The sequence below is a fragment of the Protomyctophum parallelum genome (genome assembly GCF_964188405.1).
Source record: "Protomyctophum parallelum genome assembly, chromosome: 14".
Classification (NCBI taxonomy): domain Eukaryota; kingdom Metazoa; phylum Chordata; class Actinopteri; order Myctophiformes; family Myctophidae; genus Protomyctophum; species Protomyctophum parallelum.
In genome coordinates, this window is record NC_139709.1 from 3193663 (window position 1) to 3206795 (window position 13133).

The 13133-nt window shown below is 41.4% G+C and overlaps 1 long non-coding RNA gene across 1 annotated transcript; it reads left to right on the forward strand.

Moving 5' to 3' along the window:
* The first annotated feature begins 6634 nt into the window (after positions 1–6634).
* Positions 6635–7977, forward strand: LOC310870736. Its single transcript, XR_014570257.1, has 3 exons — positions 6635–6774; positions 7199–7291; positions 7902–7977. It is a non-coding gene; the product is annotated as an uncharacterized lncRNA (long non-coding RNA).
* Positions 7978–13133: the final 5156 nt, after the last annotated feature.

The window sequence follows — 13133 nt, forward strand, 5'->3', positions numbered from 1 at the left end:
TCTTATTCAGCTAGAGGAAATTATTTCCCAAATAAAACCGACTGGCTCCCCCTTAGACATCCTTCCCCCTCGGCTGGCTAAAGAGACCAGTGGTGCTACAGGGCCGGATCTCCTATTGATCATAAACCAGTGCCTGGCAGGTGATGTACCAGCTGTTTTTAAACATGCTGTGGTACAGCCGCTGCTTAAAAAGCACAATCTTGACCCTTCTGTCCTATCCAACTTTCGGCCTATTTCCAAGCTCCCATTTAATTCCAAAGTTTTGGAAAAATGTGCCCTGGCCCAACTGATGCCCCAATTGAACACACATGGCATTCTGGAAGTGTTCCAGTCCGGGTACAAAGCCCTCCACAGCACCGAGACTGCACTGTTAAGAATCTTTAATGACATCTTTGTGGCTACTGATTCTGGTGACTCTCTCATTCTGGTGCTCTTGGATCTTACCGCGGCATTTGACACTGTAGATTACAGTATCTTGCTCTCTCGTTTGGAGCACTGGGTTGGCATTAAAGGGCCAGCACTAGAGTTCTTTAGATCTTACTTGTCAGGGAGAAGTTTCCGTGTCACCCTAGGGGATGCCACATCCACCACAGCATCCCTCCATTGTGGAGTGCCACAGGGCTCTATTCTTGGACCAATTCTGTTCATGTTGTATCTGCTCCCCCTAGGATCCATTTTTCGGAAACACGGTGTTTCTTTCCATTGTTACGCTGATGACAGCCAAATGTATTTGCCTCTAAAGCGTAACAATCCTGACTCTTTGAAACCACTCCTTGCTTGCCTCGAGGATGTAAAAGCATGGCTGGCTTTAAACTTCCTAAACTTCAATGACAGCAAAACTGAAGTTATGGTGTTTGGGCCCACACAAGCACATGTGTCCCCTCCTGGTGTTTTAGGCCCCCTTGAGCCCTTCTTGAAGCCTACTGCCACCAATCTAGGTTTCAAAATCGACTCTGACCTAAAGATGGACAAACAAATAAATGAAGTAGTAGGAAAGAGCTTCTTCCAGCTTAGGAGGCTATCTAAGGTTAAGTCTTGTCTATCCCGCTCTGTGTTTGAAACTGTAATTCATGCTTTCATGACTTCCCTCCTTGACTACTGTAATGCCCTGTATATTGGAGTAAACCAGGTTTCCATATCTCGATTACAGCTAGTCCAGAATGCAGCTGCTAGGTTACTTACAGGCACACGTAAGCGAGACCACATCAGCCCTGTACTAGCCTCCCTCCACTGGCTTCCTGTGCGATACAGGATTGACTTCAAAGTATTGCTCTTTGTCTTTAAGTGTCTAAATGGTTTGGCACCCATTTATTTATCTGAACTGCTGAAACCCTATGCTCCGACACGGACGCTCAGGTCCTCTGACCAGCTTCTCCTGGTGGTTCCTAAAACCAAGCTGAAGCTCAGAGGTTATCGAGCTTTTGCAGTGGCAGCTCCCAAGCTCTGGAATGAGCTGCCTCTGCACACAAGACAAGCCCCCACCCTCCAGGTGTTTAAGTCACGCCTCAAGACTTACCTTTATTCCTTGGCTTTTCCAAGCACAGTATGAGATGTTTGATGTTTAACGTGACACTGTGCATGTTGTTTGTGGTTGTTTTGTGGTTTTTAAATGAAGTTGTTTTTTAATGTTGAAGTTGTTTTTTAATGTTTTACTGTAAAGCACTTTGGTACAACGTTGTTGTTTTAAAATGTGCTATATAAATAAAGATGGTATGGTATGGTATGGTAAAAGCAACTGTCTCTCCCCACATATTGTTCTCTCTTATTATAATATGGTATGGTTAGTACATATTTCGCCCAATACCGTTTTTATCATTTATAAATCAAATCCATATTACTTTTGGGGGGTTCAACAAAAGCTGAAATTCTAAATTGCAACTACGAATTTGGAATAATAGTTAATTTCAGCTATTTTATCATTTTTTCATGGGATGCTCTCTACCCATTTGTAACTGCCCAGACCTTATCTGTATTTTGTAAAAGGGTGCCCTACTTCACCCTTCCCATGGTGGTCAGATGATCACACTGCACACGTTTCTGCCTCAGTCAGCAAAATCAATAACACTGTATATGTTAGACTGTTTACTTCAGGGTTCCCCAATAGGCAGCCCGCGGGCCATTTGCGGCCCACATAGCGCCGCCTTGTGGCCCATGAAAGAATTTCCAAAAAAAATAAAAAAATGATGTTTCTTTTTTTTTAAGGGTCCCAGATATAAATGGCATTAAATGGGGGTCAGTAGCCTATGCATGTCAAACTGGGAATCCTTTTCAAATGGGTTCTTGCCCTGAAAATGAATTTTCAGGGCAAGACCTCGACCTCGCGCGTGCAGACTCGGCCCCCAGCCTGGTACGCTAGTCAAAATATGGCCCTTGAGGAAAATTAATTGGGGAACCCTGGTCTACTTCATATAGCGCAGGCATGGGTTTTAATAGGACCACTACAATTCCCCTCAATTGTGTTGTACCTAAGCTAGTCCTGGAGTCTCAAATGGACTTTATCAAACAAAAGACCAAGGGGATTGAGTTTATTCACTGTTGTTTTTTTTTTTACAAATTTGATGTGTTCTAATTCGTCTTTTTGATAGAATACAACAACAAATGCATAATTTTTTTTGTTTTTTTCCCCTGAAACCTGATTATTCAGTAATATAGAAGATAATTATATTGTCCTAGCAGGATATAATGTATTTAGGACCGATATAGTTTGACCTCCTAATGGAATTTCAATATTTGTGAAAAAGCATATTTTCTGTTGTTCTTTCTCAGTCTTCTTTCAGTGCTTTGAATTACCTAGCTTTTTTAAAATCAGCATATAGGAACTTAGGAAACACTACCAACTGTGAAAAACTACTGCTGCTGGGTGTACTGCCACCCCTCGGCGCAATCCCATATGTCATCAAAAAGTATTTTTATATAATATCATCTAGTGGAATGTCCAATATCTCCGTATGGGTGATGCTAACTTTTGGTGGTTTACAGGGGGCATTCAACAATCTTCATTCAACACAAATCTTTGTAATAATATAAACCTTTCTCAGATAATCACAGCTCCAACAGTACCCTAACAGCAATAATCCATCAAGATTGGATATTACTCTAAGTAAGCCACATACATATATCAGTGGTGTCCATATGAGTTCATCAACCACTGTCCTATGTGTTGACAACACATTTCTGAGCATTGGGACCCAGTTTAGAGACATTTTTTATTTTAATAATAAAGCAATCATACACAAATTAGCCTCAGTGATTTGAGGGTTTTTCTTCAAAACAGGTTCAATACTGCAAAATTGTTTATAACGCAAGCATGGATTAGCAATTTTTATGGGCCTAAACGGATTTTAAGATCTATACTTTTCAATATTTTGTGATTTACAAGTTAATACAAGATAGTAGGTGTCGTATAATTCCTTATGAATGAACCAAAGTACTAATATCATTGGGTCAGTAAAATGTTTTAAAGTGATCTCATACACCAAAAAAGGGTCTCTCACTCCTCGGAGACAGCATAGTTACACTTCACACCTGAATCCGAAGCAATTGTTCTAACTCTGTTTGAAGCTCGCTCCCCTGGAGTGAGTCTGGAATTTTCCGGTGACCATTTGGTTACCCTCTTTGTCACTAAACTGATTGATTTAAACTGAAGAATGACCTTGAACAATCTGTCCCTATAGAAAATGATACAAGTATAGACGCTATAACTATTAATAGTGAGTGCAATTTGTACATATTTAAAATGTACTATGAGACTATAAGATTATAACTTCCTCGATTGGGTTTAACTGTTTTAATTCACTTCTTAAGTAGAATGTAAAGTTCTATTTTTAGTTCCGTTAAACATTGCTTAAATATAAGTCTGTTTCCGTTTCATATACTTTTAGTTATGGTTAACTATATGTTCATAAGAGTAATGTTTAGTTTGCATCTAGTTCTGTTATATTTTAACTACATTTGTCATTATATCTTTAAAGTAATCATTGTGGTTTAGCCAAGACTGGCCCTGTTAAAATGCAACAGAGTTAAGACCTCCTTGTCTCGAGAGCCCGCCCCTCTTCACCGGAGACGGTGAAGAGGGGCGGGACTCAGATAGTATATCATTTATATATATATATATATATATATATATATATATATATATATATATATATTATTATATTATTATATATGGCACCCATTGCAAAGACGTCCATAAGACGGGATTACGGTCCTGGCACTTAAACAGAAGGGAGACAGCAAAACCTGTAGCGTTTGTTCACCATCTCCTAGAGTTATGGGGGGAGACGGTGGCGCGTGCGCTGAAGACACTACACTTTTGGAAAGACAGGTTTTACCTGTGGTCCTACACTGCCACCTATTGGCCAGGTTATCTGTGGTTTTGTTGGAGAATTACATGAAAACACAAACCGAGTTAAAAAGAAAGACACTGGTTACAAATAATACAATCACTTTAGTGAGCATCACATGTGCGTATCACAGTTTTCTTTACAAGGGGTTATAACTTTTACCATGAAACATAAAACTGGTCTCGCTACTGTCTACCAGGTATAAGTAGCGAGACCAGTTTTATGTTTAATGATCCAAACCTTGTAGGTAGACTCTACCTACAAGGTTTGGATCATTAGGCCTCATCAGATATACCAATCATTGTGAGAACTTTTCTAATTTCCTAATTCTTAATTACTGTATGCATGCACTGGTGTACACCCTTCACATGCTTGGGGGGTAATCCAGCCCTGATTACAGACAGATCATACAATAGTTTCAGGTACACACATTCATATACAACTAATGGTTTGTCATGATGGATATAGATTTTCAAATTAATTTAATTTGAAATGAACATTGTCAGATATTAAGATATATTAGCTATTATTTTGTATGGAGTATGAGTGTAGACTATGGGTATATGCAAGATACTGTAGAAGAAAACTACTATGAGTATGTGCATATATGCATAGGCTTACAAAATGTGTTAGATAAAACACAAGATGATCTGATCCTGTTTATTGGTGTAGAATACATCAGTATGAATACATACAATTGTATGGCCTGTATTCAACATAATTTGCCATTGCATTCTATGAAATCGTAGTGAAATCGTAATGCATTGGGAGATTGTAGATCTGCTACTTTCGCACCGTTTCTTTTTAACTTTGACCACTTGCGTATGCATTTCTCTTCTCAACTTTAATATCAAAACGGAATATAGAATGAATGGTCATGTGCAAAAGGCCAACTCTATGGAGGAATAGGCTGATATTAACAATAAGTCATACAGAAAATGCACCCAGTATTTTGAAAGCGGGACATATGGACGCATCTCATTTTACCTCAGTCAAATCCTGCTAATGTAATGTTGGTGTACAATGCCAATCTACATGCTCCCAATTGAAAAAAGCAGATGAACAAGGCCGCGACGTGTGTTATGATGTGGCTCACTGTGAGGTGGCTGGGGTTGTCTGGTTGACTGTTACCCTTGTTCAGCCAGAGCAACTAGTTCTGTCAACATGTGGAACTGCACAGTGAAAATGTTAGAAGGTCTTTCACAAAACAGGGCCGTGACTGCACCATTTGACTAAATGACAATTAAGCCTTCTTTAGTGTATATATAGGCCTAGAAACAGGTATTTCAGAAAACTGTCAGGGTTTAGAAGACACTTTTTCAGGCCTAAAAAAATATTTATTTCACAGTAGTGTTTACGCAGCATCCGCATTGTGCTCAACTGAGAACAGCTTGTCTTTTTGTCTCCCCTTCAGGTGACCAACAGAATTCCTGCTGTTCCTACTTTCCAGTGGTCAACTGGACATTTTGTGGTGACTGAGGTGAGGTTCTTCACTTCTCTGTAGTGTTTACTATTCAGTTACAGCTTTAAAAATATTTTATGCTACTGGATTTAGAGGGACAACCAGGGCTAACCTGGTTTGAAGTTATACCATGTCTACACAGTTGCCCCTGCTCTTTTAAGACACTTTTGTGTCTCCGGACACATTTATCTAGATTCCATCAGGATGAAGCAGAAGCTTCTGAAGCAGAAGCATGAGATGTTGCAGAGTTGGCCTTCCATATTTGAGCATGCTCAGGTGAGTAGCCATTTTAATCAGATAGTTTTTGTTTAGACCTGAGGCCCATTCTAAAACCTAACCTACGTTTTCTGAAAACCTTAAATCCTTTTTCAAAACGTTATCTTATATGTAACAACTGAGACACATATAGTTCCCACTGACATACATATGCCGATTTGCTCAAACATGTGACGTAGATTCTCCATTCATTCTCAATGGCATTTAATGTCTGTGTTCAGACAACACAAACCTTAAACTATCCTCAATACCAGTCTGAAGTGAGGTGTGCTCTTATCATGTCATCATACATCATCTCATGCTGGCCAATCACAATTTGCGTCCTCACTTTGTTGTCAATGTTTGGTTACACAGGCCCTCAAAGCTGGACATATGGGGGCTAACGCCCCTAAAAAAGTATATATATATATATATATATATATTAAATGTAAAAGTAATTTATATACCTCATGCATTATGACATCAGTCAACCGTAATGTCTTACTCATGCAGTTTACAACTAACGTGATATCTTTGTTGCCTTGTCTTTTTGTATTTCAGATAAGTGCAGAATTCATGAGAATTACCACCGTGCAGCTGGAGCCTACTTTGATGTCGGCGTTGGACCGGTACACTCCCAAGCTGCTGGATCTCTTCCGTTCCAGAGGTGGAGCCCAGGGAGAAAGGCTGAAGAGCATATTGGGACTGCTGGAGGTAGATCAAATCTAAACTCACTCGCTCTTTAAGTGTTATCCCCTTTTGGTGTTTTAAGCATTATGTTATGCTCTAGCTGTTGAAAAATAGAAGATCTACAAGCTCATAGCGTGGCACCGAGTGGCGCGCTAGTATGAACTAGTCTGCTATTATTGAAAAATCTGTGAATTCAGAGCGAATGTTTTTAACTCAAATCTTTGCTTCTGGGGGGGTCCCTGGAAAAACATTTTCAGATTGGGGTTGGCGGCCAATTACATATATATTTGGGGGTCCTTGACATGAAATAGTTTGAGAACCACTGACAGAAACATGAGGTTTTTCAGAACTTGTCAGGATTTAGAAGGCATTTGTAGAATCGTCCTCAGGTCTAAATGGGGTAAATACCACTGTATTCTGTAATCATTGATATAGGACTCTCTCTCAGCACGGTGTACCTGAGAAGGACAGAGATGTTGTGGTTCGGGGCCTCATGGAGTACGTTCGAGAAGATGCGGGGAATCTCATCACATTTTTCAACGTAGGTGAACTTATTTCATGTTGTCTAGTAGGTTGATGCAGATGTTTGACACATCTGATATCAACACTACACATCTTTGAACTGTACTGGAGAGATGAACAACATTTTTTCCAGAAGAAACTGTACATGCTGTGGAATATTATAATTGGGCAGCATAAAGCCTCACATGGTCATTATAATCATCCTTCCTTTTTTTAAAGTGGATGAGTGCATGTGTGGTGTAGACCATTGGTTCCCAACCTTTTTATACTGAAGTACCACCTCAGGAAATATTTGGCTCAGGAGTATACCTGCCCTTTCTGTTCCATTCTTAAGTCAATAATGCTGCTGCTCTGACAAACTCCGTCTAATCACTAATCGGCACAACTGATGATATTTCTAATGATGAATCCATTCTCAAATCTTCTATTAACGGCTAGGTGTGTTTTATGCTTAATTCAGCATGGCTAGATACTAACCTATTTAAACCAGAAGATGGTCAATGGTCAGAACTACCTGTAGTAAATATTTCAACTGGCAACCTTACGGTTACCATCCAGGCACTCTACCCCTGAGCCACCGCCGCCCCCCTGTGGATGTTTTATTAAACTATGGCAATTTCATGTTGCAGGACACCGACAACTTGGAGGAGATACAGGAGCGGCTCACAGTTGGAATCACTGTGTGTGTGTCTTCGACCAGTGACAGCACAGACGTCTGCATTGTTCTGGAGGGTGTGGAAGTGGTGAAGGGACTTGGATCAATCGCCAGGGCCTGCTGTGTCCTCATCGGTTTATGCTATGCGCTCAACCTCAGTTACCCAAAGCTGTTAAAGTACACCTTCAAGAGTTATATTTCATATACACGTACAGTGTTGAGTTAAAATGTTGTATGCCGGTGAATGGTGAATTTTGCTTATCCAAATGGTTAAAAAGTTTAAATGTTAAACAATTAAAATGTTTTAAAGTATTTAGTGTCTCAGTTTTTGAGAACTCAGTTTTTTACATGGTAGTCAGACCATGGTCTGTGGATTGAATGCATTTGGTTTTATGCACTTTGTTTGTGTCAGAGGTAATAAACCATGTGAAATTGTGCTGGTGTTTCCTTTGTTGTTTGAAGGTCACAATTGTTTTAGTCAATTTTATCAAACAAAACAGGGTATTTATTGTATGTTGTGCGAGTTTAGTGGTTTAAGGCCACAATAGTTTTATCAGTCAGTTCTATGATGATTTTTGCACTACAGGTTTGCAGTCACATCATGAAATCAATGCTAAATTAAGTGTCCCATGTTTGCTTGGATATTAATTTATATTTTTAATTATTTTAATGGAAGAGTGTATTTTTGATTAATATGAACTTAATAGTTTTGCTTAGATGTTAATAATCTTTTTAATTATATTTATGGAAGAGTATATTATTTTTGATTAATATATACACAATATTTTTGCTTAGATTTAATTGATTTTTTAAAATTCTACTCAAAATATATGCATTGGAATAAATGATTAATTTGAATTAGATTTACTCAATTCCAAGCTATTTAGATTTACTTAATAATAATGAGTGTAAATTGTTACACCAATTCAATTGACTAGTTACTGTGTAAGATTCCTTACAGAGCAAGGTCAACTTGCTGCTAGCTGATGTTATTGTTGAGTGATCAAGGGCTATATGATTCTGTATGGGTAATAAACTTTGTGAACGTTTTAATGTGACCAAGTCTCGTGTCATGTTAATCTTCTCCCGGGCCGGCCTGTCTGTCTGTCCGCCGCCGAACCAAAGGAAATAATCAACCGGGTCGTCACACACCAGAACCAGACGAGGGTCCAATACTTAGAACTGGTTTCCTTTTAGCTCTTTGAACAAGTTGGTCGAGAGGCGATAACTGTTATTGAAATCGAACTTTTTTTTATTATACACATGCTGTGTAATATACACGGATTCCACAATTGTATCTGTATCATCATAACCACCACTCTGTTGATTTGGGACCACAAGGAGTAGCCTATCCAAGTTTGACAACAGCCTGTAGTCCACTAGGTCAATGTCAAGATCAAAAGCCAGTCGGCCTTGAGTCTCAGATGCTTTGTCATAGAACCACCTCACACCGGGTGGTAGTTGATGAGCTCCAGGTGAATTTAGATTTCCCAAAGTATAGATTGTAGACCTTTGGGCTACCCACTTTGGCACAATACGTTCATGATTCTTAAACACATGGGCTCCATAGTCTTTGTATTCAGGGTCAAACGGTCGTCGTATTGTAATGACGTCTGTCGAGTCGTCGATGTCCAACAGGTCTCTGACTGCATACGACAGCAGGCTTAGTCCGTGCCTCGGTTCATCCTGTCCAAATTCTAATTGAAGTAGTTCTGTAATGTTGTGAAGTTCTGGAACCATTCTTGAAACAGAGTCAACAGAGTCAAGTTCTCTTGAGAGATGAGTCTTCTTGAAGTCCGGCGGTCGTTAGCTGGATCTTGGTATGAAGTCCTAGTTCGGCGTCCTGATCTCGGTTATCTGGTATGAAGTCCTAGTTTGGCGTCCTGATCTCGGTCATCTGGCTCAAATCCATCTAATGCTGGCGTATATGGCACCTATATTTATACCTTTGAGCCGTCAGAGTGACACCCATGCTATGATGTCAGAGCAACCCTTCGTAACAACGCCGATTTTGCCCATTTCACAAATATGGGCATCGTAGATCCACATGACGCTATATTCAGCTAATAGTGTAGATTTTCTCTAAATCACTGAATTCCCATTGACAATTAATGGAGAATTGATGTCATAATATGTGTCGGAAACAAATAGACATTACGTCATGATGATGTACGATGATAAGAGCGCCCCTCACTTCACACGGGTGTGATATTCAGCTATTGGTGTCGATGTCCGTCCTACACAGGGCTCCAGACTAACGTTTCCACAGGTAGCACTGGTGCCACCAAGCTTTTCAATTGGTAGCGCCACCACAAATTAGGTTTTTTTCTTTGTATAGCATGGCATTAACACAAAGACTGCCACTTGGTGGACGCAAGAGCCAACTTGCCGACTGCTGAGCCGTTTGTAGTGTGACACACGTTGGATTCACATTCTGTTCGGGTGGCCATCTTAGATGCTAAATAAATAGCATCAATGCTAGCGAGCTAAAATGAAGCCATCCTTTCTCTAGAAAGCACCAATGTTCCCATCTAGATCACCAGATAATCAGCAAAGACCTCCGAACACCGGGCGTTCTTGGAGAGCTCCGTAGATCAGGAGTTATTCAGCTTTTTAGTCACAGCCTGTATACAAGAAGTGAACGGCAGCGCGGAGGCGCAAACCCGTCTAGGATCGCTAAAGAAGGAAAGGCCAAGCAAAAGAATAAGAATAAATCGGCGATCCAGTTTGATATCAATAGTAAAGCTTATCAGACGTAACGTTACGCCAATAGCAACTGGAGGAACCTTCCGTCAGGAGCAGTTAACAAACCAATACCAGGCAAACAATATGCAGTATTGCGGTATACAGCAGTACAGTACAGAACCTGTAGAACCAGTACAGAACCTTGTGATGTGCAAAACGAAGCACACGAACGCGACAGTGACACGAGTCACACAACACGGCATCGGCCGTCAGACTCCTGTTTTAACCCGTTCTGACCTGAGATCAGATTCATACGAGGTTTCCACTGGACACACACTTGGTCTGATTAACCCATTCTGACCTGAGATCAGATTCTAAAAATGTCAGTCGCTCTTCGATTTTTCAAAAAATAGCAGACCTACAAGCTCATAGCGCGCCACTCGGTGGTGCGCTATGAGCTTGTAGATCTGCTATTTTTCAATAGCTAAAGCATAACATGATGCTAACACCAAAATGGGTTCCCGTTCAGAATGCGTTAAAACATTGTTACAGGTATACTTTAGCTATTGAAAAATAAGCTCATAGCGCGGCAGGTCTGCTATTTTTGAAAAAGAAATCGTGAAAATGTGCCTCAAATCTTTCAACATTATTACAGAGACAATTTTACAACATTTTAACTCAAAAATCATTGCTTCTGGGGAGGTCCCTATATATAGGGGAACAATATTTCAGATGGCGGGGCGGAGGTAACCTGACGCTGCCAGATGAGGGCGGTATTGGGTAACCATGTTCCAACACAGCACTGATCTGGAATCTCTCAGGCAGTTGAGCTGACAAAAATCCGTACCGTACCGGACCAATCAGCGTGAGCTAAGGGCGGGATATGTGCGAAACCGGATGTGAAGCTATATAGACACGTCAATATGATTGGTTGTGTTTGCACGCCCACACGGTGATAGACAGACGGTCCCATCCAATCATCTACCAAGTATCTTGAAAAAAAAGGAACAGCCCCGTCATCGAATTTGCTTCCGCAATCCCAGATCCCAATAAGCTGTGAAACAAATTTGTGTAGCAAGCTTCTTGGATCTGGCAGCGTCAGGTTAGGGCGGAGGCATATTACATATAATTTGTGGGGTCCTTGACATGAAATACTGAGCACCACTGATACAGAAACATGAGGTTTTTCGGCCTAAATGGTTTAATGCTGCCCTGTCTGTCGGTGCACACCTTCCAACGCGAATAAATCCATATGACGCCACGGTGACAATCCTAAAAGACAACAGTGTGATGAACTTTGGTGTTTTAAGCATTATGTTATACTTTAGCTATTGAAAAATAGCAGATCTACAAGCTCGTAGCGCGGCACCGAGTGCCGCGCTACGAGCTTGTAGGTCTGCTATATTAGAAAAACCGCAAAAATGTGTTGCAAATCTTTGAATATATATATCCTTTCAGAGCGAACATTTTTAACTCATATCTTTGCTTCTGGGGGAAGGTGGGGGGGGTCCCTGGAACAACATACTTTCAGATGGGGGGTCGGCGGCAAAAAACAGATAATTTGTGGGGTTCTTACATGAAACATTGAGCACCACTGATACAGAAACATGAGGTATTTCAGACACCACTGATACAGAAACATGAGGTATTTCAGACACCACTGATACAGAAACATGAGGTATTTCAGACACCACTGATACAGAAACATGAGGTATTTCAGAAAATTATTTAGAAGACATTTTTCGTGTCATGCCTAACTTAAAACGTCTTTGCATTCCGCCCGCTATAGCCTGGGCGACAGCAGGCCTCTCGTTCAGTCTCCTAACCGACGGCCAGCTCCCCGACAGGCCTCTCCTTCAGTCTCCTAACCGACGGCCAGCTCCCCGACAGGCCTCTCCTTCAGTCTCCTAACCGACGGCCAGCTCCCCGACAGGCCTCTCGAACAGTCTCCTATAACCGACGGCCAGCTCCACGACAGGCCTCTCCTTCAGTCTCCTAACCGACGGCCAGCTCCCCGACAGGCCTCTCCTTCAGTCTCCTAACCGACGGCCAGCTCCCCGACAGGCCTCTCCTTCAGTCTCCTAACCGACGGCCAGCTCCCCGACAGGCCTCTCGAACAGTCTCCTAACCGACGGCCAGCTCCCCGACAGGCCTCTCCTTCAGTCTCCTAACCGACGGCCAGCTCCCCGACAGGCCTCTCGAACAGTCTCCTATAACCAACGGCCAGCTCCCCGACAGGCCTCTCGTTCAGTCTCCTAAACGACGGCCAGCTCCCCGGCACGGCGTCTCCTATAATCACATCCCGTCTACTGTTCCATCATGTACTCTTTATACTGCGAGCCTGGATCTATAATTATTATGAAGAAAAGACGATGGCAGCTTTTCTTTTTTTTATCGGAAGACAACGGGCCGGTGGAATTGTTTCAGCGCTTCAGCGGTTCCCTCCCGGGTGGCACTACTTTAACCCATTCTGACCTGAGATCAGATTCATACGAGGTTTTCCGCTGGACACACACTTGGT